The sequence below is a fragment of the Equus przewalskii genome, chromosome 5 (genome assembly GCF_037783145.1).
Source record: "Equus przewalskii isolate Varuska chromosome 5, EquPr2, whole genome shotgun sequence".
Lineage (NCBI taxonomy): Eukaryota > Metazoa > Chordata > Mammalia > Perissodactyla > Equidae > Equus > Equus przewalskii.
Genome location: NC_091835.1, coordinates 56,172,203 through 56,197,173, shown reverse-complemented (window position 1 = coordinate 56,197,173; position 24,971 = coordinate 56,172,203). Strand labels below are relative to the sequence as shown.

Genomic DNA, 24,971 nt, shown 5'->3' with positions numbered 1-24,971 from the left:
GATATGGGGGGTTTTCCTGTATATCATTTGGTGAGTTCCTGGATGAAGGCATCTCCTGAAGCAATCTATTTTTTATCAACTAATTTATTTTGTGACTTCTTTTGGAGCAATGTTCATACTTTTCCTAACTTTGGCTACTGTTAACCCATTGAAAAAAAAAAGAAACAACTGATTATGCCAAAGTAATGGCATCCTCCATTACACACGTGATAATGGATGCTTTCTGTTCACTGTTCACTGAGGTTCTATCTGGTCTGACCCCTGTTTACTTCTGGGATGTAATCTGTGCATCTCCAGTTCCCTTGCTCCACACTCGTGTTGCATTCTAGAACCCTTGTTCTTTGTGCATTCCAAGCACACTCAAGCACACTGCCTCTTCAGGGCCTCTGCACTTTCTGCTTTTTCTTTCCAGAATTCTCTTCCCCCAGATATTCTCTAGGTTTGTCCCCAATACCATGTGACCTCCAGAAAGTGTATCCCTGGTCCCTAGAACATTCCTTGCATACAAAGTCGCCACTCACTAAATGTTAGTGAATGAATGATCATTTTTGTGAATGTTTAGGAACTTTTCCAGATAAAAGTTTGCCTCTACCTTTTTTTTAAATGCAGGTATAAAGTTTCCTGGGCCTTATTTCCTAACTAGGATGTCCCTGGACTCACCAGTGGTCCTGGTTACTGGGAGTTAAGGAACCACTCTGATTCCCAGGGGGCCTCTTGTGGCTCTCAGCTGGACCCGCTGACGCTGTGCCTCTCTTGGAGGATGGGGACCTTCAGCACTGCCTCCTGGACAGTGTATTGAAGCATGATTATTGGTGGATCCTGCTGTGAAGTTCAAGTCTGTGAGTACCCTAAGGGGAAACGGAGAGCTACAGTGAGTTCTCTTCCTACCCGGCGAAGTCAGAACTAAATTCCTGCCATGTTGGGAATCTGCTTTCCTGAGGGGGGTCATTATTTTTTCTCTTTTAGTCAACAAGCAGGAAGCCATGGAATTGTTTTCTCTCTTAGATTAAATCAAGTGCAAGAATCAAGTACAATGGCTTCTCCTCAAAGCAATGAACATGAATCCCTGCTCCCCTCAGCACTCCACCAATCACAGAACTTTAAAAGGAAGGAAAACCTTTGCTAAAAACCATCCACCGTGTTCTCATTCGTATTATTTGCTGACTTCCTTTTCTGAGGGCTTTCGTCCGGAACTTGCCACCTTCTCCGTATGGTTAGTGATCTTCCTTGTCCTCAGTTCCCACATCCTTTCTTTGGAGCAGTTGTTACTCTGAATACTAAGGTGACAATAACTACCCCTGAATTTACACATGGGCTCCTCTCCATCAGCTCCCCTTCCGCTTTCTCCATGCTCCTTCCCTCCCCTCTCCCTTAAAGCCACATGAGGATGTCGTGCATGAAACTTGCATCTCAACCATAAACTTTGCTTTCTCCTCCAAGTGCGCTGTTGTGTTTGCATTGGAGTCTCCGAATTGCATCCTTTGGTACTTCAGAGCCATGGAGTGGAGTGATGATGGTTTGCTGATTGTCCCTGATACTGGAGGGAATGCAGAAGAAGAACATCGAAATGATTAGGGGCCAGAGGAACTCTCCTTAGAGGAAAAACAAGAAGAACTAGAAGTTGTTATGGTTTGGCTGAATGATCTAAGGAGACTATGGAAACCACTTAGAAGCATTTGAGCTGTGATGATGGCAAGAGATGGGGAAGAAGAAAGACCAGGGGCTTTAGGGTAGGACAAGAGAATACAGTGTGTGTTTACTGTTGGGCTGTGGGTACTCGCAGGGAAGTGTTGTAGAATCCATCATTTCAGACACTGGACATGCATGATAAAGGAGCATATTTCAGTTTTTATTCCCTAGATTTTAGCATAAATTGTAGTGAATGTGTCAATGAATTACCAGACAGAGCTGGGTTTGGCTGGAAAGTGTGGCAGTTGGCTCTTTCTACCTTGCCCTTAAGTTTGTAGACCTGTGTTTCTTATTGTCTTGGAATTCCCTGCCTTTATTTACCTGAGATACTTAGTAAGTAGGCAGATCTCTGGGCCCCTTTCCAGACAATGAATTAGAACTTGCGGAGTTGGGTTTTGGGAATCAGCAGTTGTCAGATGCACTGCAGGGGATTCTTAGATACTTAGAAACTTAGGAACCATGGGGTGTATGTACATTTATAGTTTTAAGTATTTTACTTGTGTTAACTCAGTTTAATCCTCACAGGTACCCTATGAATTATGTTGTGTTGTTATTTAAGTAAGAGTGAGGAAACTGAGGCATGGAGAGGTTAAGTGACTTACCCAACTGACACGACTAAGAAGTGTCAGAGCCAAGACTCCCCTTCTCCTGGCAGTCTGGCTCCTAACTCCATGCTCTTAACCACCACACCAGGCAGCCTCTCCGAGGACAGTTAACTTTGAAATCCTGTGGGCCTCATGGAAATAGTTTATGTTGCCCTCTATCAAAGGTGAATTCATCTTGTTGACACAAAATAACCAATAACCATTCTATACATCAGAGAGATGGGGTGAGTTTTACTTGAGCCAGGGCAAGGATTATAACCCAGGAAGGCAATTTCTACAAAGCAAGAAAGTGTTCTGGAGAAGGATGGTTTTCAGTACAGTTTTATAGCTTTTTAGAACAAAGAACATATGTTAAAGTTGCCCAGGATACATATTCATCAAAGTTTCAAAGAAGTATTCGGTTGCAAATTAGCAGGTCAACATGACCCTGATGTTGGGGAAAGGGACTAATAGGAGCATTACCAACAGGGCTGGGAGGGGAAATATGCATTCTTATCTTAAGAGAGAGCATTCTTTACTTTAATGGTTAGAGAAGATGTACGATGTCTGTTTGATAGGTCATAAATCAGGATTTTTAGTTCAGACCCAATCAGTTTTGAACCCAAGTAGTTACCCCACATACCTCAGTATGTGAAAATCTCTTGTTAATCTTTTCTTTTTGCTTTTAAACAGATGCAAACGAATGATTCAAGGCTCTCTGTGTCTGAAATGTGTGTGAGCATGTAGTGAAACCAACTTTGCCTGGAAAACCCTGGGTTTGTCATTTATTTTGATGGTAAAAGGTTGAGAGAGCTTTAATTTTGATTAATAGCTTCTACAATTGAAACAGGGAGAAGCTTTCATGAGGGTTTTTATTGCTTTCCCCCAGATTAGGTTGAGATTGCCTGCCTGCAAAAGAAGTTCAACTCGAGGCTAACAGACTGGACCACCAGGAAGCATTTCATATGTGTCTTTCCAGGTTAGTATCCTTTTAGTTGTTAACCTTATACTGTCAACTTTGTATTATCTGGCGATCTGTTAGTCATCAATTCTGTACATCTTTTAACTGTCACACTGTATCATAGTGATGCGGGCTTGGTGAGCCAAGGAGTCAAAAGAAAGATTTCTTGGACTCTCAAGGTCTGGTAGTAGTGCTCTTTTATTCAGAGAATAGCATGGAGTAGCATGGGGACAGGACCCAGGGGCAGTGAAGAGCTGCAATGTGTGGGGGATAGGGCTAAATTTATAAGGCATGGGTATGTGAGTTATTTTTTGCAAGAAAAAGGAAAGATCATGATAATATGTCATTAAAATGGCAAAGTGCAGGAGGGGTCTGGTTATTGGGTGGTCGTATAACTTTGGATATGAATCACGTTGAATTGGGTTAGGGCATCCTATACTTTCCAGAGGATGATATTGATTGGTATGCAGGCCAGGAGGCCTTGGGCCTCTCTCCCTGGGGCATCCTTGATCCACATCATAAAATACCCCCTGAACTCATTTGGCCCAGAAATCCTCTGGGGATATGGACGAAGGTCAATCTTTTGTAACTACTTCAGGCTTTACAAGGTCGTAGAGCTGTCCCTAAATGGGGCCATAGGGGTAAAGGCAGGACATTCAGTGGACAGGAAGGTTGCGCCCATGGAGTCCAAGGCTGTCAAAGTATACAGATCCTCTGGAGATGAGAGACTCATTTGACGAGAAATGGTCCAGGAGGCGAAACTTTATTGACGTGTGAAAGACAATGAAATAGACAATAAATTATAATAAGAAGTACAAGCAATATGATTAACCCAATGAATAAAGCTTTAATAGTAGTCCAGAGACCTGGACCTGACCAGGAGTCCAACCAATCATTTAGGGACAGGATAGGGTAGGACATGGACTTAATTTGGTGACTTGTATCAGATAGGAGGCCAGAGATATTTTGATGCCAGTCAGAAATATAGACACAACATTCGGTTTTTGTAATGGCACAAGTGCCCCCCATGCTGTCATCAAGACATCCAGTGCCATTTGGTTTTGGAGGACCACCTTATGCATTTGGGATACTTCTAAATCAAGCAGTAAAAGGCTATGTTGTGTATCATTTAATGCTGTCCTGGTAAATTTGTTTAGGGCTTCCATGTGTCAGCTGACACTTTCGATGCCTAATTGGGGAAGGAAAATTGAGGCAAGGTGATCATACCAGTGGAAGACAGAACAGGTCCAGCATTGTTATAGGTTGGGTAGGTTAGCAGGAGGAGATACAGTAAGTGTAATTCTACCTTGCATCCAGACAAAGCTTAGGGTGCATTGTCTAATCCATCCAGGCAGCAGCCAATGACATAAGTTGGAGCCACATAACCTTTGAGTGCTGTTAGGAGTTAGCAGATGTATGCTGGGCCACCTATCCCCATCAGTCCCAAACCAATCAGTATTTTTTAAGGCTATGATATGATAACGCACGTAATGGGGAATTTGTCCCATAGGTTGGGTGCCATTAGGCCATGTATCACAGGTGTGATCAGTTTGTTCCCCAATATAGAGTGGCCTTTGGACTGAGCTGACCACCAGTAGGAGTGAGCCAAATATATTCATCCCAAATTTGGTATAGTCCAACCTGTGTGTATCGATAGGTTGGGGACTTTACCTTTGGAACTTGTTGCTTATGATCCACCTTTGACAAGGCAAATTTAGTTAGTATTTGGGCAGTAGAATTGAATGAAAAGGTTTGATTGTGGCCAGGGAGCTCCCAGGTATCAGAGACTGCTGGCCACAAGGAGACATTATGATTAGTAATAGATAAATCTTGTAGAAGAGAAGAGATAGAATCTAATATCCATAAATATATACTCTGGCTTCTACTGAAACATAATTTTTCTCTCTAAAATCACTCTCATTTTTTACAAAAGATAGCCAAGTTAAGATTAACTGGTTTGCAAAATAAGTATAGTTTCAATAAAACTTGGTCCAATTATTTACATAGGTGCAGCAAGAATAAGAATCAATTATATAGGCTCTTCTAAATCTGCATTGCTGGAATTTTTTATGAGGAATCTCAGGTTGAACTTTAAAGGCCTCTTGAGGCCAGAAAAGTCAAGCCAAGGACTTGCCATCACATTCTGCCTGCAATACCTACAGATTTGGGTGGATTCCTCTCTTCTTGAGGTCCTGCAAAATATTTCAAGCTTCCTTGCACCTGGCAGATAAATGACCTTCCTTACTTACCTGGCAAGGTTCCAGGGGACTTTGTAAACAAGGTACAGGCCAATCTTTCTAAGTGGTTTTATTCCAGAAAGTCCAATCTTTGTTCCTAAAAAGCTGTCTTGTCATATCTGAGTGTGTATGTTTCTCTCAACTATGACATTCCAGTCAAAGCCTCAGTAATATAACTAATGTTTCCAAATGTGTCTTGTTGTGAGGAGAACAGATTCTCATTGAACTTATGCAAATAACTATATTGCCACAAAATAACCATACTCACTCACTCACTCACTGAATTTTCAAATTCTGGAGGGATCAGGTAGGAGAAAAAGATAAATGTTTCAGTTCTACTCACAAAGGTATAATTTCACCAAATTGCTATAAGTCATAGTTAGCATAAGAGGAAAGAGAAAAAGATTTCCTTAAATCTGAGAAAACAAAGCAAAACATCAAAAAATAAATAATATTTCAAACAAAAGTCATAAAAATTATAGTCGTCCTCATCAGTTCATATAGTCCTGTATAATCGGTTCTTGATCTTAATCTTCTGTTGGCAGTTTTATGAGGTCATCAGTTTCTCTGTTAGAATTCTGTAATTTCTTACCCAGTTCAGTTTTGCCATCTGAAAGTTTATCAAAAACCTGTACTCTAGAGTAAGCACCAAAGTCCTTTTCATGAATTTCTCTGAAGATGAAACATATTTGCAAAAGCATAAAGCTTCAGAGTAAAACAGCAACTATCTGCAAATGACAAAAGACTCAAAAGGGCAATTGACAAAGAAGCTTGGCTACTTCTGTGACATACAACACTTCAAGATAATAACTGGAATTATGGCTGACAACTAGGACAGATCAGAATTTTAGGAATGTTATAAATTTTAAAACATTTATATCAATAGCATTTATCCACATAATACCACCTAAGAAAGTTTATCATCACTTATTTGACAATGCTACCCATGTAATTTAACAGACCAAATAAGCCTAATTAATTTAGTATCTTCCTCCTTATAGGAAGAGAGGAAAAATTTTGTTGAGAAGTCTCAGAGGGCCTGAAAGTCCTCATAGAAATTCTCTTCCTTCATCCAGGTCAAAAGAAAGCCTTTATTCAGCTCTTGAATATTTTTTGTGGGGAAGAGCTTGTCAAAAATATCAAAAGTTTTTAAAACACTTGTTCGAATAGGAAACAATGGTCACTATGAAACAATGCTCAGGTATCTATTCAAAATGACAACAGAAACAGTTAAAAAAATCTAAACAGAGAGACCTCAGTCCTTCTGAACATAGGGAATTATTTTAACAAAACATAGATTTTCTGTCTTTTACTTTACTTTACTATACTCAAAGAAAAACCTTTTATAACCTCTTTATCAACAGCAGACCAAAAAGTTCAAGAAATTATCCTTTTGAGAGAGAAAATCAAATTTTTATTTTTGCACCAGCTTATTTTTTACATTAAAACTTAAATGCTTAGTGGGATTTACTTTAATCTTAGCCAACTTGACCAGGCATAAAACTCCCTTCAGAATTTCTGCTTCACAAACCTACAACTTTCTTTTTACCTTCAGAATTTTTCCCATGCTTGCTCTCTTCCCTTCTAGTACTTTAGGGCAAATTTATTTTTCCTAACCCGACAAACAAAAATACTTCCATTCTTTATACCTTCTTTACTGAAAACTTATATTTTACTTTCCTTGTATACAGAGCTATTTTCCTTATTAATTTTTAGTAGCTTTAATTACATATGTTAATTAGAATTTTAACCCTTACAGACCCTAGTAAAAACTAAAAAGGTAAGCAATTGTGAACTTTTATATCAGCATTCTAAACACTTTTCATAATTTCTAGATAATGTACTACTTCACAGTACTGAAACACAAGGGCTGTTTACTAATAGACCCAAACATCCTTTAGCCTCTCTGCAATAAGAAGTCAAAAGTAGATAAACTTAGACATGTTCAGCAATAATGTTTCTGTGTTCCATCCTATCCAAAAATGACCCAGATACTCAACAACTCTTTATCATTTAACTTAACTTGACAAAATTCTAAAGTTTTAAGTTACCAAAAAGAATTTGGAAGCTGTGTTTTCCCCCGAAGTATAGACCATAAAACAGTTATTGTACCCACAAACTCTTACCCTTTTTCATCTATCTAATCACTCGTTTCCAGCAATTATGTTCAGATTGCCCACAAAAACCTCATGAGATGTTAGACAAAATTAGCTATCATTTAAAGCTATTATTTTGCTGATGAATTTCTGATAGACAACATGAACTTATTTGACTAGTAAGCCCGGGCTGCATGTCTGCATCATATCCAAATACTGACAACTCTGAGGACATGCCTTTTCAATCAAACCAGCAAACTTAAACAAGCTTTCATTTACCAAAGGTTAATCTATATCATGTTAACTTAAAAGACATTGGGTTACTTTCTATTATATTTAGAATTTATGTAAGTACTTACTTTAAGCCAATTAAACAGAGCTCTTAATTTTGACCATACCATCCAGAGGTAAAATATCACACAGCTGTAACAGTCATAAAGACCTTTGTACACTGAATCTCCACAGCTTTTGTTTTAAAAATTACTGCCAAGAATCAGATACAGTAACACAAAGCTCTCTAGTTATGAATCTAAATTTTTTCTTGAGCCTTTTTACTAATATTTGTGGAGAAGACATTTAAGATGCTAGATTTTTTGGCAAGGGCACTCTATGGCCGTTTTTTCCTTTTTTTTTTCTTCAGTCATAGGAATTAGTGATGGGCTAGATAGTCCCCAGAGGATTTGCAAGCTCTTTGAGATAAGGGAAATGGGGGGAACCTGAACCACCTCTAGAGCTGATTTTCCAGCCTTACAAGGATTTTCCAAGGAGAGTTGCCCTTGATTTCTCAGAAACTAGGTTGTAACTCAAATGACATTATAGGTTGATCTATCTGTCCAACTACATCATAAAGGCACAGAGAAACTCCTCAAGTTTTCTCCCAGATGGAGTTTCTGGGGCATAACCCATCAAATTGGAAGTGTTTACAATTAGTTAAAATGGACCCAAAGGGTGAGTCTCCAGGGATTCTTGGGGCATTCCCCATGGCATTAAAGCTGGTGTCTGACTGATGGTGACTGGAGAAAGGGTGCAGAGCATGACTGCTGGCGTCAACGTAGTTATAAGATTTAGTCAAGTCCTGCTCAGCCTGGGCACTTAGTCCCTAAGAAAGCACAAGGCAAGCCAGGGAAGCAGGAGGCAAAGACCTTGAGCTGGCTGGGGGTTTGGGCTCCCAGTGCCAGGGTTAAGAGTTAAGTCCTTGGCAAAAGGTTTATAAGTTTTTGATTTTACCGAAGGTCCAAGTTCTGCTCATGTCCATCCTGAACTTAACCTTGACTTGGTGACAACAGAGGAGGTGATGAAAGAAACAGACAAAGAAAGGATAAGAGGAGATCAGGCTTCACCTTCATGGCCTCTTCCCAAGGGTTATCAAGATAAGGGTCACACAACAGTTCCTGTGCCAGGCATACAACCCTGGCAGGATAATTCACAAAATAATTCACAGGTCTCCTACCCTCCTAACCAACTCAGTAGATTCCTAAAATACTCAACAAGTCAACAGGCAAAATAGGGCACCTCACTTGGGGTGGCCAGGGTGATCAGGCCCAGAAACCAGAAGGTGGGCTCCCAGAGGTGGAGACTTTGACTCTTTAAGGATTTCTTTGTTTCTCAGTTGCACAGCTCAAAAGGAGCCCCAAATGGCCACTAAAACTTTGAGAGAGATGAAAGAAAAGGATCCATTACCTTGAAATCCCCCCCCCCCAAACCTAGGGCACCGTCCTACCCATTGTTCCTCCTGTGGGGTTCCTATAGCAAGGGGTGATGGGGGCGTCCCCCTGCATTACATCCCTTGTATATCTTCCCTATTATGCCTGGCAGTAATAGGTGCCTGGTGAATGGTCCCAGAGATAAAAGAATAGAGAAAAACAGTGAAGAATGTTTCACCAGTCTAGGAGACATCCTACTCAATTGTGTCCTGGAGCTGTTCTCCCGAGAAAGGATTCCCATACTCAACCAAAGGTTAGAATTTGGTACTTTACTTGAACCAGTGTCCCAATCAGGATTTTCCTGTGGTTCAGAGTGTGGTCAGGAGCAATAGGGAGGGATTGCAATCCAGCCTTAGGAAAAGAAACCTGCCACGGGAGTCTTGGAGATTGGCGACTGTCCTGATAACTTAAGTGGTTGACCTGTGCCCATGTAGAATTTATATATTAGAGATAGGATTAGGAAGGGATGGATTAATTCATTTTTCACCACCTTCAGGCTTAAGGTACTGATTCACTTTGGGCTGAATGCCATGGTTTGCCCCATAGAGTAGCCGTGGACAGCAACATGGATTCATACAGCTGTTTGAGAAGGTGCCCGATGAATAAGTGAATTTAGATCCATCCTTGAAAAAGAGGAAGGCACAAGGAAGAAAAAGGCACTTACCAGAACTTTAGCTCACAAGCTGGTGAAACAAGATGCCCATACGAGCCACCAGGAGAAATGATGCGGGCTTGGTGAGCCAAGTTGTCAAAGGAAAGATTTCTTGGACTCTCAAGGTCTGGTGGTAGTGCTCTTTTATTCAGAGAATAGCATGGAGTAGCGTGAGGACAGGACCCAGGGGCAGTGAAGAGCTGCAATGTGTGGGGGATAGGGCTAAATTTATAAGGCAGGGGTATGTGAGTTGTTTTTTACAAGACAAAGGAAAGATCATGTAAAAAAAGTCGTTAAAATGGTATCAGTGCAGGTGGGGTCTGGTTATTGGGTGGTCATATAACTGTAGATAGGAATAAGGGCAGGACGTCCTATACTTCCCAGAGGATGATATAGATCGGTATGTAGGCTGGGGCGCCTTGGGCTTCTCTCCCTGGGACAGCCTTGATCCACGTCAATAGTATAGTCATAATTAATGAGGTGAGATTTTGAAGTATTTTTTAGACTATCAAAGAAAGGTGAAATTATTTTTATTACATTTTAATGTTTAAAACTTGATCAGGAATTCAATAATTTATTAATTCACAAACATTTAACGAACACTGATCTTGGTGTTGGACATAAACTATTGAGCAAGATGGATGAAGTTCCTGCCCACAGGAATTCAGTAATCTGTTAGGTTGAACCATGTGAAATTGACCCATTTTAGCTTCCAGTCTAATCAGAGATCCTTTTCTAGGTGCTTACAAACCACTTGTTTAGTAATCTATTGCAGAATGTTTTGTCATTTGATGTAAAGCTCTGAGACCTTAATTTCAGCTTCTTTTTTGAACAACTCCAACCTCTTTCATTTGTTCCTCCATCTTCAGGATTGGAACCTGCTTCCAGTAGTTGCTACCTCAATGATACCTTAGTGTTCTCTTTTTGTCTTTCCAGTTTCTCAGTTGACAACTTTATACCTGGTTAACATAATATTAAATTTTCTCTTAAAATACATGGTGTGGCTTCTGTTTCCCCACAGAATCTCAACTGACAGGGGGCCACACAGGGAATTAAATTGAGGTGAGGTGAGGGATGATTACTTAAAAGCGAGTGGTCATAGAAGGCCTCTCTGCAGAGTGACCTGCAAACTAAAATCTCAGAGACAGAAATGAGTTGGGTGAGGGAGGTGACATTCCAGGCAAAGGTCTTAGCTAATTCAAAGGCATTCAGGTGACAGCAGCTGCAATGCAAGGGGACAGGAGAGGGTGTTACGGCTACCTGTTGTTGAGGGGTCAGTGGCCAGACAGGGAGCTTTGTCTGCCAAGGGAGGGAATTTTCATCTGATTCTAGTAAGTTGGAGGATTTGAAGCAGAAGAATGGACTGATCTAATTTAAGTTTTAAAAGCTCACTCTAGCTTTGTGTGGAAAACAAATTGTAGGGAGTGAGAACCTAAGTAGGCAATGGGCTAGGAGGTATTTGCTGTGGTCCAGGTGAGAGGTGGTGGCGACTTCAGCTAAGTGGTAGTAATAGAAATGGTAAGAAGCAGACAAATGGGGTCCATACTCTGGAGACGTTAAATGAACCCCATGAAGCCTTAATGTGTGGGATAAGGAAAAGAGAGGAACTGAGGAAAATTTGCAACACAATGTAATGTGTGTGTGTGTGTGTGTGTGTGTGTGTGTGTATGTGGGGGGGTGTGTGTGGTAGCTCTCCATTAGGTGCACTCACCATTCATGCATATGTATACATACACACATACCCTCACACACGTACAAACACATACCCACAGGCCAGTGGCTTCCATTCAGGATGACGTGGACTCATTAACTACTACTCCTTGTGAATCCTAACACTCCACCTTACTGGGCTTTCATCTCATTCACATTTCTCCATCTTGTGTGCAGAGATTTTTATGAGAGATTCTGACAAATGCCTTTCTAAAACTAAATATGCAAATATATTTATAGCACCTCCAGATTAATGATACTGTTTATAAAATGAGGTTAATTAGTTTTTATTTTTTTCTGAACGTATTTTGGCTTCCAGGCTAATCAGAGATCCTTTTCTAAGTGCTCACAAACACTTTTTTTGTTTTAGTAATTTGTTTGTAATCTACTCCAGAATGTCTTGTCATTTGGTGTTAACCTCACTCATCTGTAGTTTTAGAGTCTACTTGCCACATTTTAGAAAATTAGGAACTTTTTTAGACTCTAGGATTCTGATTCCGCTTTATTTCTCAGTGATTTCTTATATGTTAAGTTTGACGGTATCTCAAGTTCCATATGAAGGTATTTCGCACAGTTATTTCATTTCTACAGTTGCTCCATTTTTGGCAATTCTTCTTCATATTCTGAAATCTAATGAACACACTTCAAGCACCAGGCACTCTCTCCTAATCTATTTCAGAAAAAAAAAAAATTGATGTAGCTCATATGTGCACGTTTTTAGATAGGGTGCATGTGGACCACCAAATGTGATGCATACCTTCCATTTTATATCATTTCAGGTAACTCACAGAAGTGTAGTAATAGAATAATAACATCATCTCTCAAGATGTTTTTTGTTTTTCAGGACTACAATAAGTTATTTTTCCCTTTTAAATAAAAGTGTTATATCGTGTCATCTAAATGTTTGGTCTTAATTATTGTATCTGTGGGATCAGTCATATGCATCAATGATTTGACTTAATAGATGTCTTACTTTGTTCCTTTCCCTCACACCAAAAATAAAATATGAAATGACCAGTGTTTAGGTGTCATGAAGTAGGAAGCTAGTACTGGCTCTTTGTGGCTTTCATTTGCATGGGAATGAACAAGAATGTTGTAGATAAGAGTTAAAGAATCATTGGTTTTTCTGATCATGAAAAATAAGTATTTGTAGAAAATTAGGAAAATTCATGTATGTACAAAAATGAAAATAAAACTCATATGTCATCCTACCACTGTTCACATTTTGGCGTATATTCTCCCATTCTTCATATATGTATATATATATTTAATATATATTACATATTACATGTATTTAATGAACATACACATATATATTTAATGAACACACACTATATATATGCATATATATAATTATTTAATTTAATTGGGAATCATAATGTAACACTGTACTGCAATTTGTTTTTTAAACTTAACAATGGTTAATCAACATTTTCTTCTACAATTCTGTTTCTAAGTCATTTTGTTATACAGGTAAGACCTTCGAGACTTTTCTCCTGCATTCATATCTTTTAAAAACAAAATATGAACCCACTGCACTGTTTTATAATCTCCTTTTAAAGATACTCATATAATGAGAATATATCTCCATTTTCAGATAATTTCATAGTATCATTTTTAATTGTCCATAATAGTTCATACTATGATGCTACCAAAATTAATTTGATCATTTCCTTATGGTTGGACATTTAGATTTTTTATTTTTCAACTTTTTTCTTCTATAATCAACGTAGTGAGGAGCATTCCTATACATATATATCTTTGTACACTTCCCTGGTTATTTCCTCTTATCAGAATTGTGGAGGTGAAATTGTCCAAACTTCCTCTCATTGTGATAAGTGTAAATGAATTTTAAACAAATGGTTCTGTTGTTCTGGAAAGTTCAGCCTGACGAAGAGGGAAATTGTGTAAAGGCAGCCATAGAGAGATGGGCTCTGAAGGAGCTGAGTCGATTCTCTGAAGACTAGGACCTCCAACATCTTGCTTTTCTCTCACAACTTTATTTTCTTAGTACTTTCTGATTCCCATTTGTACTCCCACCATTGCGCTTTATAGAGTGTGATGCTCTCCCCATGTCTTAATCGGGCTTTCTAGCTGTTCACTGCCCTTTCCTCATTTCCTGTGAGTGGGAGCTGTGAAGTGAGCTATTTCACATCAGGCTCTTAAGAAAGCTGAGTTTCACAGAGGATGAGCCAACACACAATTGGGTCAAGTCTCACTGCAGAGCACTGGTGTTAATTCTCACCCAACATTTAATTTTTCTGGCCTTTGGTGGGCACACAATTACTTCAGTTTATTTCAGTGGGAATGGGAATGGAGTGGACAAGACCTCCTCTATTCCTATTAGATTGATCTGTCAAACTATAATCTGGGATGCTCAAAATTCTGTAGGTTATAAATTATGTGTGTATCAGGTATTTAGCATAAGCATATGCCATAGGTAAACTCTAGACTTTCACGGTCTCAGATCATTTGACAAAAAGGAAGTGTTAGCATAAGAGAAGTGAGTCAAAGGCAGGAGAATAAAGACGTGAGACTATTGTTTTGGCAAATGGTTCGGCATGTAGACAGTACAGGCGACTTTAATGAGAATGTATATGCTCTCCTCCCTGCCTCCTGCTCCCCACCCCCGCCATCTACATGTACATTTCTCAGTTGCGGATACTACATCTTATTAAAAAAACAGTCTAAGACAACCTTTAGACGTCTCTCTGTTCTACATTTTTATCTCAGGGAATTTTATTTTTTTAAGAGAGTGAACAATGGGTTTCTCCTCTTTTTCTCTTTTCCTTTAGTTTATTTGTAATCTTAAAATTCAGCTACTCAAGTCAGTAGGAATTTATATTAGCAAGCTTTTAAAAAGGATTCCAAATAGTTTTGCCTATCCTTTTAAATCTCAGCTGCAGCTACTGCATAAGTCTTTTCATATCCTGAGGATTCCCTTGTGGGGCGCTAATTAGATGATGTTTACAGATGCATAATTTGGAAAGTTGGTTCCCAGTGGCACCCTGGGTTGGAGGACACATTCATGCCTGGTTTGTCCCAATTGCAAGTATGATCACAGAAGGACAAGCTCAGTGATGTCCACCTCATTTCTGGTCACTGGGACCCTGTCCCAAACACTGCAGGACTTGCCTTTGAATATTCAGCAGCTTAGAAAGAGGCTGACAGTGCAGCTTGGGAGCTGGAGGCTTTGGACTGCATTGTGTTGGGGGGTGAGGGGAGGAACTGGGTCAGCATCTGCCGCTTGCTGTCTCTGTGCAACCAAAGTTTCTTGAAATAGTATTGTACTGCATTTGCAATTATTCCCCACAATTTGATTTAGGGAAAAAAAGAGATATTTACTGAAATATCCAGAATAACAGATGTTAGGAGTAATTTTTAACTTATTAATTGAATAACTTTATCTTTATAAATAACAGATTCCTTCTGCTTTCCTCATGGTATTTTTTTTTTTTTTTGGTATTCTTTGAATGCAAGAATCATATACTTTTAAGCTAATATATTTTTGTGCTATAAATATCATTTCACTGCCCAGTGACTCTTGTGTTGATGTACACCTGTGACAAAACTGGTTGCAAAAATTGTGGGCTTGCTTTGATAAGGTGTTGCTTATTGTTGTGTGGTCTGTTCATACTGAAGCGGTAAGTATAATTGAAATATGGAATAATAGGCCAAAAATAAAGTAAAAGCTAAATTGACCTTTTCTTTGTCCCTCTCAAAGTCAAATGTTTCACTTGAATTGAAATGATATGTGATGAGCAGGGGAAAAAGAACCCTCCACTAAAGTAGCTTCTTTATCTTTATAAATCATTAGCTGGATCTGCTTGACAGCTTCCTTTATTAGTGTTCAAAACTGCCTTTATTGTACCTCCAAGATCAACTGCTTCTCTAATTAACTACCATTATCATTATAAGTAAGAATAAGGGCTACAGTATTTATTGCAGAAATGTCAAGATCCTGGGTGTTTTAAGCAGCAGGCATCCTTTGAGATGCCTATCATACTGAGTTATGATTCCTGTTCTAAATTTATGTGGTTGTTTCTCCCTCTTCCTTTATATTTACAGTATTTTTAATGCAGAACTGTGAAGGCTCTGTAATCACCAAAGGAAGCTAGCATGACATTCTTCAAGTTACAAAGGCAGAATTATGTGACCTATACTTTATATTTGAAGTTATTGAAATTGAAGTAGAGATATGTTGTGGGCAATGACACGAAGTTATTTGTCTAGAAGGTGTAGATATTCTGGCTCTATGACCTTCCTTTGATCAAGCACCAAGATGGCGTTATAGTCCACTTTTTTCCTCTCGTGGTACCCACGGCTAGTTCACACCAAGCCAGCTGCGGCATGTGTATTGCTGAGGGTTCCACAAAGACTTTACAGGGACAATGGGACACAGTTGTGAAAGAATGGATTTTTGTAAAATTGGCTGAATACGTACCTGCGAACATGACACCAGATTAGCAGCCCGTTGTCTCCTCTCTCCTCCGATGATCTTTGTCTCAATTTACAGATGTAAGGCATTCCTCTCACTCAGAGTGGGATTGCGCAGCAGAACTGCTGAGGGCCCAAACAGCCCCACAGTTTGAGATACTTGTGTCAGCAAACCCTCCTTGCATTAAGGTGCTGAGAACCCAATATAGAGCTTTGTGTTCCCCTGCTATATTGTCATTTCTCTAAAGAATTGAGTCATTGCGATAACACAACTCCTCCTTCCTCTTTCACTAGTTAATGTGAACAATCTATAAAGAACAGAATGGCGGAGTTGATGCTGCACGTTCTCTCCTTCTAGCAACAAGTAATAGTAATCTCAGAAACAAGAATTAGCAAACAAAACCCCAAACACTCAAAATAGCCACATCCATCTTAAGTGGTGCATATTTTATATTTAATACTTATTTATAAAAGATTGTAATAGAGTTGTGTTGATTGTGTATTAATGATAAGAGTAATGACCACTTAATCCAAAATAATGTTTAACACATAAAGCCTTATGGTCAAAAGGAAAAATTTAAATTATGTGCATATTTTGATGCAGAGAAATAGGACAATCAGCAAAAGAATTTCAAACATAAAAATATGGTACACTAAGGTAAAATGCTGAGAGGAAAATGAATGGAAACATGAATTTTAGGAGAAAAAAGTAGGATATAAAATGAACTCCTTCACATTTGGGTAATAGAAGATCATGGGATTTGTTATTGCATTTAGATGTCGAGAAGTACATGCAAAGCAGTGGTATCACTTTTATTTTATAATGCCAGCACTTATGGTGCCCTGGAAATAACATTCTTTCAGCTAATTAAAATTACAATGAAAAACATCTAGGTATCGTTTTAAAAAGGTGAAATTTAATACATAGTTTAAAGAAAATATTTTAGGAAATGCATAAGGGAAAAAGGCCAAAGACCACTATTCTAAGTTCTGCAGAATGACTTGTGGCATTCTCTGTAGGCAGTGTCTTCCTTTTTTTAAAGGATAGCCCATAGACAGTAGTATTATACCTCTTGAAAATTTTTAAATTTGCTTTTAATCCTGTTAAAAATCTGTGCTAATACTAGTGTGGGGACAATTATTGGAAGAAAGAAAAAACGAGTAGGGCAGGCAAGTGTCTCAGTTCAAAGCTTGCAGAGGGAAGGAGTGCGGTAAACCATAGGGAAGCTTGGGCAATATGATCACAAGCTGATAGAACTTAAATCAGAGACTAAGAAAAGGTGACTGTCCTGTTAGTAAAATGACCTTTCAAAAAGGCTTCAACCCACTTTGGCACTAATTGAAAAGAAACCAAGGAAGCAAGGTGGAAGAGCAAAGTAATTGGAGGGTTGGACATTTATTTAGGAAAAAGGCGTTAGAGAAGGCTGTTTGCCTTCACAAGAAGATGAGAGAGGTGTAGAAAGGACGGGAGAAAATTTGAGAAATCAACTTACACTAGGAAACAGAAGACTCATTTAAGGAGACCCCAGTTCAATTTTCTAAGGAGAACATGAAATAGGAAAAAAAGGCATTTTGTAGCTGAGAAAGGGATAGAAAAACATAAATGTACACACACACACACACACACACACAGACTATAGGGAGAAAGGGGGTAACAGGAAGAACCTCTTCATTGTTAAGTGTCGAACGAAAAACCAAGACTGTAAGTGACTGCAAATTTATTTACTTCCAGTTTTATTGAGAAATAATTGACATATCACATTGTATTAGTTTTAGGTGTATAACATAATGAATTGATATATGTATATATTGCAAAATAATTGCCATAGAAGTTTAGTTAACATCCATCATCTCACATAGTTAACATAAATTACGTCACAATTTTTTTCTTGTGATGAGAACTTTTAAGATTTACTCTCTTAGCAACTTTCAAATATACAATACGGTATTGTTAACTATAGTCATCATGTTGTACGTTACATCCCCATGACTTATTTATTTTATAACTGGAAGCTTATACCTCTTGAATGCCTTCATCTATTCCCCATGTCCCCCGTATCCATGAGTTTGATTTTTTTTAGATTCCACATATAGGTGAGAACATACAGTATTTGTCTTTCTCTGTCTGATTTATCACACTTAGCATAATGCCCTCATGATCCATCCATGTTGTCACAAATGGCAGAATTTCCTTCTTTCTCATGGCTGAATAATATTCCCGTGTGTGTGTGTGTGTGTGTGTGTGTATTATCTTTATCCATTCATTTGTTGATGGGCACTTAGGTTGTTTCCATGTCTTGGCTGTTGTAAATGATACTACAATGAACACGGGGGTGCAGATGTCTCTCTGAGATAGAGATTTCATTTCTTTCGGATATATCCCAGAAGTGGAATGCAAATGTTCTTTTTGGTCTAGATTAGCATGTTGGTGTGATGTAATCAGACTGTTTTATCTTCTATATTATTTATACACTCAACAAATAATGCATAACTGCTCTTTGCGAGGCACACCACTAGGTGTTAGGGGAGTATGTGAATAGACATAGCTTGGTCTCTGCCCATAAACTGCTTAAAATCTCAAAGTAAAACACAAAAGCATATAAATGGCTATAAGAACAAGCATTATGTTGTGATACAAACAAGAGAAACGATTTCAATTTGAGTATATGGGGAAAAATTCATTCACTCCTGCTCTTCACAAATATGTCCATACTGCACAGCGGCACTGAGAGGAGCTAGGATGCGGCAGTGACTCTGATGGGTCCAGTCCTCATCCTCCTGGTGGTGCTGACCTGGCGAAGGACATGTGACATTCTCCCTGGTGGTAGTAGCTTGCTGTTTGAGGCAGAAATACTTTTTGTCCATTTGCACGTGTTTTTCTCTTATCTAGAGTTGGTCTTTTTGTACTTCCTAGCACATCACAAGCTAGCATTTCTTAATAATACAATTAATTCCACCAGTCTTAGCGTGGCATTCAAGGCTTTTATCATAGCGTGGCCCCAACTTCCCTTCCAGCTATGCCTTCAACTACCCTCCCTCATTCCTTTCATTCACTTCATTCTCTTGTCACTTTATGCCTCCCCTTCCAGAAACACCCCATATTGTTTCAGACTCCAGCTCCTTTGTTCCTGTTGCTTACTCTCCCTGACATGCATCTTTTCCTTTCTGGCCTTGAATGCTTGTTTCCTTGACTTCTGTTGCCTGAAATCCTCCTTGTCTGTCCTTAAGTTGCAGTTCACAGGCCAGCTCTTCCATGAAGCCTTGTGGAAAGCCTTGTCAAAGTCCTCCAGTCAAAATTATTCCCTTCCTTCTGGGTCTTCCCGTGGCACTTAGTTCCTTTTATGATGTGTGCAGTTTCCAAGTGTCTTGACTCCCCATCAGATCTTAAACTCCTTGCATAGTATCTGACAGATAGGAGGTACTTGAAAAATACTTATTTGCTGGAATAAAACACTCAGTTGTTGAATCTGGTGGAGTTCACTAATTGAATCACAGTGTATGCCTCCTCTAGACATATAGCGGTTGACTGCTAGCACCTTGTTTTTCAGAAATTTGAGCCCACCCTCCTAGAGACCCCAGAAGAACATGGGGCATAAGGTAAGTGTTCAATAAATGCTTGGTGCTTGTATCTGGATGCCAGGAGTGCCTGAAGAGGCCAGATGAACAGCTCCTTCTCAGTGTTCACTCACATGGTAAGTGGTTTTCAATCTGGCGTCAGTGTTAGCAGCGCTGACACCATTTTCCTTTCTGAGTCTGCTCTGAGGGATGCAACAGTCTTCACAGCAGGGTGTATTGGGCTGGCACACTCTGAGGCTGCTCAGGCTTCCCACTAGCACCTAACTGGACTATAGGGTGAGAAGCAGGGCTTCAGGGCATCATGAAAACACGAGCCATGGTTGCCCAATCTGTGACCACCTCATTCCAGCTCACCACCCCCAGGAGCACCAGTGCAGGTCATGGTGCTGTCTGTGTTTTGTGTTATCCACATGTACGGTGATGGGCGTTCTTCTGGACCCAAGCACCTCGCTGTGCTCCAGGCTCTCATCGCTGATGAGGCCAGTTCTCTGTTTCACCTTCAGGAGGCCTTGCAGGTGGTGCTGAGGGAAGTGCTCAAGGAGCCGTGTGTAGACGGAGCAGATCTGGGCCTCCCAGCTGCTCTGCTCATTCATGCCTTCCAGACTGTGAGTCAGAGCTGGGTCTTGACACCATGGTGACACCACACTCCCCTTGCTCTCTTCTTCGAATCGTACCTACCTTCCTGATTTCCTGGTTCCTCTCCGATTCATGGATCAACCGACTGCGTGTGTTCCAGCAGCTGCACTATGGTAATGGCTTTCAGCTCTCTGCTCCCCATGAAAACACTCAGCTATGTCTAGAGTTTTGGGGTTGTTCCAATTATCTATTGCTGCATTACAAACTACCCTAAAACTTAGCCACTTAAAATATTTTATTATTATTGCTGTAGCTATGATTCTGTGGGTCGGGAATTCAGGGCACAGGAGGGACGATTCATCTCTGCTCTATGTTGCTTGGAGACTCCTCTGTGATGCTTCGCACGGCTGAGGGCTGGAGCAACTGGAGGCAGTGGAGCACAGGTGCACTTCCTACATGGGGGTCCAGGGCTCTAAGAGTTAGTCTTTCAAGATATGGGAAATGGAAGCTACCAGTCTCTTGAGGTTTGTGCCTGGAAACTGGCACTACTTTCGTCATAGTCAGTTTGCCCTAAATGAGTCACAGGGTTCGCCCAGGTTCAAAGATTGAATACTGAGAGGGGTTGGTTCACTGGGGTCGCTTTGGAGATAAGTTTCTTCACTAGTGTAAGTTGGTATAGAACTTCTCTGTCTGTGTGACTTGGTATCAATACATATGTGCACGTACAATTAAGTTAATCTTATACAGATTTGTTATTAATAGCTTTATTAGATAACGTAATAAAGTTAACCAAAACCAGCATCCATTTAAATCTTAAATTAATAAGATAATGTCCACAAGCTGCACAAAAAAACTCGTCTCATTTCTTTGTGGCCCCACCTCTTTAGTCGGAATGGAAGGGAGAAGAGAGAGGCACTGATATTTATTGAGCACTTCCAACGTCCTTTGTGATTTTCACATTATCCCATTTACTACAACAACCATATAAGGTTTCTTCTATTTACAGAGAAGAAAATCAAGTAGGGGATTGCAAAAAGGACCACAAATTCTTCCCCTACTATGAAGGGGGAGATTCTGAGCTTGGGCCACCAAAGGTTTTGCACACACATATTCTGTCTTTGAATTCTGTCACCACCATGTGAACAAGCCTGGCTCACCCACTGGGCTATATGAGGAGGAGAGACCATATGGAGCAAAGATGACCTGTCCTAGCTGAGGCCCCAGACACATGAGAATGGCCAGCCAAAATCTGCAGGACCAATGCAGCAGTAGGCCACAGATGCATGAGTGAGCCCAGAAGTGACAGAAGAACCACCCAGCTGAACTGTATCCAAATTGTTGACCAATGCAATCCTATGCTTAATAAAAAACTTTGAGCCACTAAACGTTGATGTGGTTTATTATTCAGTAAAAGCTCACTGATCCACAAGCTCAGAGAGTTTAAGTAAAATCCTATCCATGGCCATGTAGCTAACAAGCACTGAAAACTTAGAATAATGACAACTACTTATAACAGTGGAGGATGTCACTAAGCCTTGTGTCATATTTATTTGAGCTGAGCACTTGTGTGTAGTTCTCCACCTGCCTGTATAATTTTTCACGGGCTGCTGTGTGCAGGTCAGAATTTCAAAAAGCTGTAGACGAAGAATAGCTTCTAAATTAATGACACATTTATAAAAGTTCAGATTTATCCAGAGACGGCATGGGGGATTTTTACTGACCTGGCAGCTTATGAGTTTATCAGTGTTGACAACTTCCTTTAGTATATGACACATTTGAGTGCATTAATTGTTTTCTTATGACCATATTTTAAATTGAAAAATATATTCTTAAAAGTGTGTGGAATGTTTGGAATGAATTTGAAGAATCTAAAGTTTTTACAGAGCACAGGTGAAAAACTTTTGATCTAAAAGGTTAACATTACTTACCAAAAAGTTATTTGTACCTGATTTTAACTTTTGAGGTGCCTACCAAGAATTTTAGTTTGATCTCAGTGATTAATGCAATTGCTGCTTCCATTTTACTAAGTGTCCAGGAATTTAGAGAGGGTCCAGGGGTCAGGCGATGGAGGTTGGACGGTTCTCCTTCAGTGGGAAGTTATTATGTGCGTTCTTACTGTGATTCTGACTCCATGCTGGGTACCGGTGAACTAAGTAACATCTTCCCACCAACTGCTATTCTCCACCATGGGCTGCTGCCCTGTCATGTGCGATGAGAGAAGGTGATGACTAGAGCTTGTCATCCCAGATGCTCGTGGCCTGTCTGTGATGCAAGGGATGGGAAAGTATTGATGAGGACGTTTTCTGGGGAGTTTCAATACCAAGTGGCCCAGCAGATGGGTAAATCATGTTTGTATCTCTATTCTCAATTATGAGCTGCTTAAATTTAGGGAAACTGTCTGTGACCTCAGGGTCTGGCATGAAACAAAAGTTAAATCAATGGGAAAGGTAGGGTGGTGCCATCTTCATAGGTGATCAGTCGGTCACTGGATATATTGAGAGTAGCTAGCTCATGCAGAAAGTTCTTGCCTCGTCATCTATCCAGAGCAACCACAATAGATTTAGGCAGCTGGACCCATTTGAAAACCAGTAAGCTACCTTGTTAGACTACAAGACCACAGTGGTGAGATGCTAGCCTATTTGATACCTGTTTCCTGCCCATAAGTTAATGAATAGAGCAGAGCTGGCCTGTTTGCTCACCCCCAGGGAGAGAACAGGTGGTACAAATCCTGCTTCACTGCGTTGCATTGGTGGCAAAGAACAGCCTGATTGAGGCCAATGGTTTTGTTTCGGTTAATATTCAGTTTTGTTTATTTTTAAATCTATGAAAGTAGATAAAGGATTTTTTTCTTTCTGCTTCCATAGCAATGCATGGGCAATATGATAGAAGCCCATAACTTTAAAAAAAAAAATAAGAAGAAGTGCTGTATTAGGTAGCTTTTTGATTAATGAAGGAGAAATACGAGTTATGTTTATGGTCAAAACTCTTTATGCCTTTTCAGTATAGTAAATTCACCTTGGAGCTAGAACTACCTAATAGTTTTCAAGTTTTGGCATTATCAAAAACTGGATCAAGCTAGAAAAATGTAGTGAATGGAGGAATTGAGGGCATGATTATTTAGATAATAACAGTAATCATCACAGCATTGTCATTGTCTAACTCTTTACGGTTTTAAAAGTGCTTACATATAGATTATACCATTTGGCTGTTTCCTCTGTGAAATGAACAGGGCAGGTATTTCTGCTATTTAGGGTTAGGGAAAATGAGGTTAGATGACTCCTGCTGGTTGGGTTCTGGGATACAGACTGAGATAGAATTTAACGTGCAGGACGTTTGTTAAGGAGTGTCCTTGGGATTAATATCTGTGGAAAGCAGAGGAAGGAAGTAGGATTGGGCATAGGGAAACATTGCGATGTGATGCAGGCCTAATGACAGTCTGGGTGACCCCATGGACAGCTCTCTGGCTAGGATGGCCCTTCAGAGTTGCCTTGAGTTGGGTTGAGATGACCAGGCTTTCATAGCCCTGCATCAATCAGTCATTGGATACAGGCCACTCTGGGATGGCATGTGATCTTGGGTGAGGCAGTGCTCTGTTGCTAAGGCAATCCCTGAACAGTATGACAGCAAAAGGCTGTCTGCCGACAGCTCTCTCAGCGTCAGGCAGATTCTTTACTAAAGGAAGATTTGGGCATTCCATTTCCCATGCTGCTTGAATCTGGTCTTTTCTATTCATTCTGGGACCCACTTTTCCAGGATTCCAGTGGACCGCTTCCTGGAGGAAACTTGGAAGAGGAAGATCAATGGGATGAAACTATAGCCTCACTGGTGGAGCTGGTCTCAGGGCCACAATTGCTACTCATGTCCCTTCCCTACTCCCCATTCTAGATTCCTCTTACATTCAGCTAGTGCCTCTGATGATCTTAGTGGCTTATCTGGTGGCGTGAACCAGAGCTTTATCATCCAGGAATCTGAGCCCTAATCATCATGCTTTTCTAAGGTCCAGATTGTTACATTTGTTCAATTACAATAAAAATTGAGCAAGGGAGTTCCAAAAGGCACCCCTGTCGATTTCCCGGACACCAAACTTACTCCTCTCTGTTTCTATCGCAAAAGCAACTCTACCTCTTCTTGGTGACCAGGGGCAGTTACTCCCGCTTAGAATGATGACTCTTCTTCTGCCTGCCAGTCTCTTGGCATAAGAAGCCTGGAGTGCCCAGGCAGCAGTCATAGCTTATAAGTCAATGAGGTTCTTTGTGTATACTTTGGCAGATGTGATTTCTGTTTAGGAACCAGAACCTCTAACCCTGGAGAGCCCAAAGCTGTGGGAGAGAAACACAAATTTCTCAAATGGGTCACTGGGTGTGATAGAAGGTGGGCTTCCAGCCCTTGATGGCTGGACTCATGTATTCTTCCTTTTGGAGACACAGCACCATATAAAGTTCTTTGATTCAACATGTGTACTGCATCCTGGAGGATGAGGCTCCATCCTTGTAAAGTATTACATCCCAAAGTAGGACTCCAGCTATGCCTTTAATAGGCTGTTCTATTGCTTAATCAAGCTGGCAGCTTCTGGTTGCTGTGGTGTGTGAATTTTCCACTGGATCCCATGGTCATAAGTCCACTTTCACGTCCCCTTATTGTAAAGAGTGTCCCTTGGTCTGATACTGTAGTATGTAGGATCCTGTGCCAGTAAATCAGGTACTCTATAAGCTCTCAGATAGTGGTGCTGGCTGAGGCCCTCTGGGAAGGG

The 24,971-nt window shown here is 40.1% G+C and overlaps 1 long non-coding RNA gene across 1 annotated transcript; it reads left to right on the top strand.

The window, feature by feature from the left end:
* The first annotated feature begins 1,440 nt into the window (after nt 1-1,440).
* Nucleotides 1,441-23,132, top strand: LOC139083369 (uncharacterized). Its single transcript, XR_011540030.1, has 4 exons — nt 1,441-1,730; nt 2,967-3,049; nt 3,163-3,252; nt 19,618-23,132. It is a non-coding gene; the product is annotated as an uncharacterized lncRNA (long non-coding RNA).
* Nucleotides 23,133-24,971: the final 1,839 nt, after the last annotated feature.